Source organism: Mercenaria mercenaria, chromosome 5, assembly GCF_021730395.1.
Source record: "Mercenaria mercenaria strain notata chromosome 5, MADL_Memer_1, whole genome shotgun sequence".
Lineage (NCBI taxonomy): Eukaryota > Metazoa > Mollusca > Bivalvia > Venerida > Veneridae > Mercenaria > Mercenaria mercenaria.
In genome coordinates this window covers 22,956,928-22,963,491 of record NC_069365.1, presented here as the reverse complement: position 1 = coordinate 22,963,491, position 6,564 = coordinate 22,956,928, and the positions used below count along the sequence as shown (strand labels likewise).

Sequence of the window (6,564 nt, the reverse complement as noted above, 5' to 3'; positions counted from 1 at the left end):
CATATTTCAAAATCTCTCGAGGAATAATAAAGCCATACGCCGGACAAGAAATGTTGCTTTATAAACCTATGTAAAACATTTTTTTATTGGATTTAACGTCGCACCGACACATGATATGTCATATGACGACTTTCCAGCTTTAATGGTGGAGGAAGACCCCAGGTGCCCCTCCGTGCATTATTTCCTCACGAGCGGGCACCTGGGTAGAACCACCGACCTTCAACCAGAATTACTCGACAAGGCAATAAGGACCATACACAAGTATAATATTATATGAACTGCTTACTGACTGCAAGTATACACATTTTACACAAATGAAAGACGAAAGAAATCACAAAAAACACAGGTAGATTAAACAGATACAAAATATACACGAAGAAGAGACACTACGGGGCATATAATAAGTCTACAAGACAGTTTTTTACTTTTATACAGCTGTATTCGATAGCCGACAGCTGACTTCAACGACTGCCTAAATATATATTGCAAATACAGCGTCCGTTTTTGACAGTCATTTTTTTTTCGACCATGTCTATTTAACGGAATAACTTAGAACCCGGAAACTTCACACAGGTGTTTCGAAAGGACACATCCGTTAAACCAGATGATAGAAGTTTTCACAGATAGTTCATAAACAAAACAATTTGCGCAAAACTTTGGATTTTTGCTCGAGTTTTTCAAACTGAAGAAATTGTTAGCGAATATCTAAAAACATAACGATCGTTGTTGGCCCAGAAATTGTTCACACACACACAATCCTCATCTTCCGTACTATCTATTATACTGACTCCTCAAGAATATTACATTCTGCAGCCTCTGCATAAACTGTAACTTAAATTTATTAACCCTCAATAACCTCCTACCGCGACAGAGATGCCCGAGCCACTTGCCCTCATTGCCATCTGTAATACGTCTTCTCGTTCCTGGCTTTTCTCTTCGGGACTCGTCTAATCCTGTCTACTCCTGTTTATAAAATGCTGTACAAACAGCTCCTTACTCAGCACCTCCATATCCTGTTCGCCCACCAGGTACGGGTTGGATTTCTATTTAAACATTAAATCCCTGTCTGTGACAGCTGTACGTCGTGAGGTGTTTTTCTTACTGCATCCTCGTTGTGCACATGAACAAACATACCGTTCAGCATATGGTCAAGCGACACATGATGGTTATAAACATTACTTTCTACTCTGAAGGTTTCAGCTATGAACTCCGCTTTTCCTGGTTCTTACAGTGAAGACATCTATAAGGCTTTCCCTGTCTGTTGGCAGCATTTCTAACTTCATCAGACGACATCTTCAAGGAAGCAATTAATAATAAGGTCGTGTAATTGTAACTATGGTTTACCGAGCTACCGAAATATGACAAAAATATCACGTATGCACAAAGTGCACATTCAGGCTGTTGTGACGTTCCATAGTCGAAAAACGTTAAAATTGTTTTCGGAGAAACGGTGAACCCAACAACAGTTTTGAATCACCTGAAATAAAAGTAAGCACTTTAGGGGCTCCTCCATATCCACGCCAGCACACCGACAATCCTGGATGTTCTCGCATCGAGAACTCACAACGCAATGTCCCTGCTTATATCTTGGTTTATACGCAATGTAAAAATCGTAGTGCGAGGGAATCTCTATCCATCTTTCTGTCTTCCTGCGTGGCTCTTTTAACTTGAACAAATACACACACTTATACCTGTGACAAAACTCCGCCGATACCTACATCAGACCCATCGACATCAAATATAAACTCTCCACCATTTTGCGGATAACCCATTACGTCTGAGCTATCTAGGGCTGTTCTTATATCCTGAAATTATATTTCGCATTCCTCTGTCCAAATAAACGTTCTTCCTTGTAGGCTATACTATCGGTCTTGCACTTTAAGCGAAATCCTTGACAAATTGTCTGACGTATGACCCCGTGACAACAAACTGCTTCATGTTTCGTGTATTCTCCGGTCTTGGCAGCTGCACTATCTTTGCTATATTTGAATGATTTGGGTGTTTACCATAACCGAAAACGATATGCCCTTGAAAAGTTACCCCTGTCTGCAGCATATCATATTTATCCGGTTTTAATTTTAAACATGAATATTTGTGTTTTTTTTTGTAAAACCTTGTCAACTTTGATCAAATGGTCACCGATATCATTTCCGAATACGATTATATGGTCAAGGTATCTTAAACAGTTTTCCCATTGCAGACTTTATAATGCCATCTACATGGTTCTTTGGAAATTACTTCTGCATCGGTAGGTCCAAAGTGACATGCTTGTCATCTTGAATGTCCGACTTTGCATACAAATGCATTTTTCTTTGTGCCTTCTTCTTTCAAAGGTACATTGTACATGAAAATATCCACTTGTTATAATAAGTCAAATGCACTAAAACCGTAGATCATGAAACGGCATCTAAACAGTCTTGTACTCTTGGCATCGGGAATCTATCAGACTTAACAAGTTTGTTAACATTGATATATCTATGCAAGGGCAAACGACATCAGATTTCTTTAGGACATAACAATGCGAAGCCCAAGGACTTGTACATATTCTGATCACTCCCTTTACTAACAGGTCCTCTACTGCATTTTTTCCTCACCTTTGGGAAATTTTCTGTGTTTCTGCTGTACGCGTGCATCTCCTGTATTAATCAATGGTACATCTTTTGAGCTTGCTGCTTTAGTCTTTGGGCTTTTATCTGTCAACTCCAGGTTACTGTAGTTTGTATCTGCCTTACCGATTAATTGTTTCCTTTTCCTTTTCATATTAACTTGACATTAGTATTTCTAGTTCGCCTCTGTTCCTCTCTGCAACGCCGAGTACAGCATCTTTTCTAATTACAACTTCAATAGTTGCACCCCTATTAATATCTATCAGAGTCGCCGCCATTTGCTTGAAATGGTCAGTTGGCTTTATAAAAAGTAAATTCTGTTATCATGTTATCAATCTTATTCCTGTTTAAAGAAACATCTATCACCGCTTCTACCTGTACGGGAATTTCACATGTCTCTGCAGCTGTTACCTTTCTCAGTTTCTCTGGCATGTTCACTTGACAACACTTGAGTAAACGGTATATCATGCCCACGCAGCTTTATTACACTTCTGTTAAGAATTAAATCAGCAGGACCGCCTTGACTATTTTTTAAAAATACCCACTCCTAATAAGCGGTCATTTTCAATTTCAGCGACGGTCATAAAGTTTTTTTTTACCCTTAATTGCCACCGAGAGAGAGAGAGAGAGAGAGAGAGAGAGAGAGAGAGAGAGATGAAGAGAGAGAGAGAGAGAAAACGCGATGGCGATCAAAGAAACTTGCGAGCGGGATTATCCAACGCTCCGTGACCACACAGTTAATCAGAAATAAACATTTAATTAAAAAGATCTATATGATTCATATTTTACATTACTTCTTAATTCGTGAATATATTCTTAAGATTATTTTTAACTAATTGTTATCTAAAGTGAAAGACAAATTACGTAAAATCTTGTTAAGTCAGAAATAAAAACAGCAGCAGATCAGATACTCGCTGTTAAATACACTAATGCTACGATTTTAATATTTAAATTGAATTTCGGAAGTACATTTAAGCCAATATTCCTGTTTAAATTATTTCCTGTGTTTAAAATTAATGATTTAGACTAATAAAGATGCAAAAATGCTAGTTGATCCAATCTTTTCTGTGGAACTGTCCTCAGAAAAAGGCGAGAGCTGGTTAGAACTAACCCCCATGCACACAGAAGCTGGTGTGCATCCACGAAAAGTTGCGGAGGCCCTCCGGGGACGTCAACCACAATGGGGAATGCACACGTAACCACAATGGGGAATGCACACGTGTGCAGCAGATAAAAGGACAGAAATGTGAAACTTTTTCTACAATAATCAAGTATACGGCTAACATCACACGCAAAAATGAAACACATCAAAAGAGAAAAAATACACTACAATGGTTTTTGTAATGGAAAGTACTGATATAATATCAATGTACTTTGTTTAATTTCACGTAGTTGATGCTCTTGCTTTTAATATAAATGTAGGTATATATATTTACGACCGTGACATATATTTTGAATGATCAGAATGTGCGTTGTTTTATTGTTTAATTTTTAGATCTTATTTTGGTTCCTAGACTTTCTAGTTTAAGTAAAGTACTAATTCCATTTTTAAATTGACTTTCTAGGCGGCTATTTAACTTTGGCGGAACAATTGATATCCGCTCTAGCATATTTTCAACGGCTGTTTTTTCTTCTTTTCTTTCGGTTTTATGTAGAATGTGCTAAGACCGTTTCTGTTCACGAGGTAAACCTATTGTCTAAAGCACATGGAATATTTCTTTCGTTTTTTACACTTTATAGTTTATGCGTGGGGTGCAAATCACAATGATTACACCTGTTTTCAGACGTTACTGAGTTGAACGTAATAACAGACTAAAATTAATTAAGTGATAATCACATCATCCGCTGAAAAATGAAATTTAATCGGTAACTAGCTAGGTTCTGTATCTTCGTCACGAGTTGGTAATATCAGACCGAAAATATTCAATTCAATTCAATTCAATTCAATCCGTTTATTTCTATTAATTCATGGTAACATGACATAATGAGGTACAATACATACTATACAAAATTTAACTATAGCAAGGCTTATACATTGACATAACAGCAGGTATAATACTAGCACTAAGTTCATAATAATGATATTGTTGACATTTATGTTCTTGGAAATAAAATGTAAGTAATAATTACGACACAAGTTGGACTAACAAAATACCAGTGACAAGTCATTGTAGCATAGGACAAAATCTTGACAATAAGGACATGACCTGTACAAGTCGTCGTGGCTTCTACGATTTGTACGCTTTGGACAAGTCTAGTGCAAACCGTCGTAGCGTCTGACCTCTTTTTGACAATTCGGACAGTTGTGGGCAACATCTTTGCACAGCAAGCAAGGCAAGCAACTACATGGAATACACCTGAAATAATCAAAGACCACTACAGATATAACTATGTTTCAAGAACAAAGCTTTTGGAAAAGGGTCTACCAATAAGAGTTTTACTTCAACACAGTAATAAGCTCATCTTATGATGTAGAGATGAGTTTCTGTTATTGTAATATACTTGTTAATGCAGTCAAGAATTTTAACAATAACATGCTGAAAGTTTCATATTTCATTAGAAAATCTCAAATAACAGAGGAAAATAAACCGGTATACATTTGTTTGTTTGATAATAGTTTTCATCTTTTTTTTAACAATGCCATACATACCCCAATAGTAAAATCGTTGTTTTTGTATCGACTTCCTTGTCACAAAATGGACATTTCACATGAGCAGGATTTTTTATCTTTTTTGTAGACAGAGAAACCAGACTGTGAATTCTCACTCATCATTATAGAGTCCGATGCCATTTAAACTAGAAAAAAGATAGAATATAAGATCATTGCAAACATCGCTGATCTTGCTTTTAACTTAGCAACTTTGTTACCTGGGCCCGCATTCATCAACGTTTAATAATCTTAAGCTTAGACTTAAGAAGGAAACATTCAATATTCCTTAACTTTGTTTATAACGAATCTATTCTGATTAATTTTGACATGATGTCTGATGAACACGGACCCTGTATCATTATTTTATTTTAACAAAATGAAACGTTTTTTTCCCCGATATATGATTACTTTTGTTTTAAAGGCATGGCTAAATAGATTTTACACATATTGTCTTTTAATTTCTAATACATGCAAGTTAAATTAAGATGACCACTGTCAACAAATTCGGATAGATGTCATAGAAATTGATCGAATTTATTTATCAGCACGTTAAATTCAAGTAAATACAATGAATGGACCGATCAGCGTGAACTACTGTCAATCTATGCTAAAAATAAGACGTGGTTCTTACTGACTGAGTTGGGCTTGATTCTATTTGAAAAATTCCCATCTTTGTCCTCGCACATGAGCCTGTAATTAGACAGCGACCTATAAGGTCTTCCTTTGAACTGCACAACCACGCCACCATCCGTTCCAGGAATGTCGGCGGTCATTTCTAGCCAACATTTCCTCCCGTTTTGTGTGGAACCCCGTATTTGAAGACTGAATGTTTCCTCAAGACCGTACGGGTAGGGAAACAAGTCGCAGTTCAAGAGGGCAGTGCCGAGTGTTCCATCATACATACATGAAATACTAAGTGGCCCGGATGGAATTATTGGTTTTCGAGGTGGAGGTAGCTTCAACTTCTTTATAGCTGTTCCTCTATAATAATAAAAGTCATGCTGTTCGCTTTTAAAGCCTACTGCAATTAGAGAAACTGTTAGCGAACAACATGGATCCTGACCAGACTGCGCGGATGCTAAACGACATTGTGTCTGAAATCATTAGTCCTCCACCTCTGATAATTCAAGTGGGGAAGTTGGCAGTTACTTGCGGAGAACAGGTTTGTACTGGTACAGAACCCAGGAACACTGGTTAGGTTAACTGCCCGCCGTTACATGACTGAAATACTGTTGAAAAACGGCGTTAAACCCAAAACAAACAAGCAAAGATACATGTATTAATTTGACAATGGAGTTTAATAATAAA

The 6,564-nt window shown here is 37.1% G+C and overlaps 1 long non-coding RNA gene across 1 annotated transcript; it reads right to left on the bottom strand.

Moving 5' to 3' along the window:
• Positions 1 to 4,543: 4,543 nt before the first annotated feature.
• Positions 4,544 to 5,835, bottom strand: LOC123558825 (uncharacterized). Its single transcript, XR_008371162.1, has 2 exons — positions 5,257 to 5,835; positions 4,544 to 4,963 (listed from the first exon to the last, which is right to left on the bottom strand). It is a non-coding gene; the product is annotated as an uncharacterized LOC123558825 (long non-coding RNA).
• Positions 5,836 to 6,564: the final 729 nt, after the last annotated feature.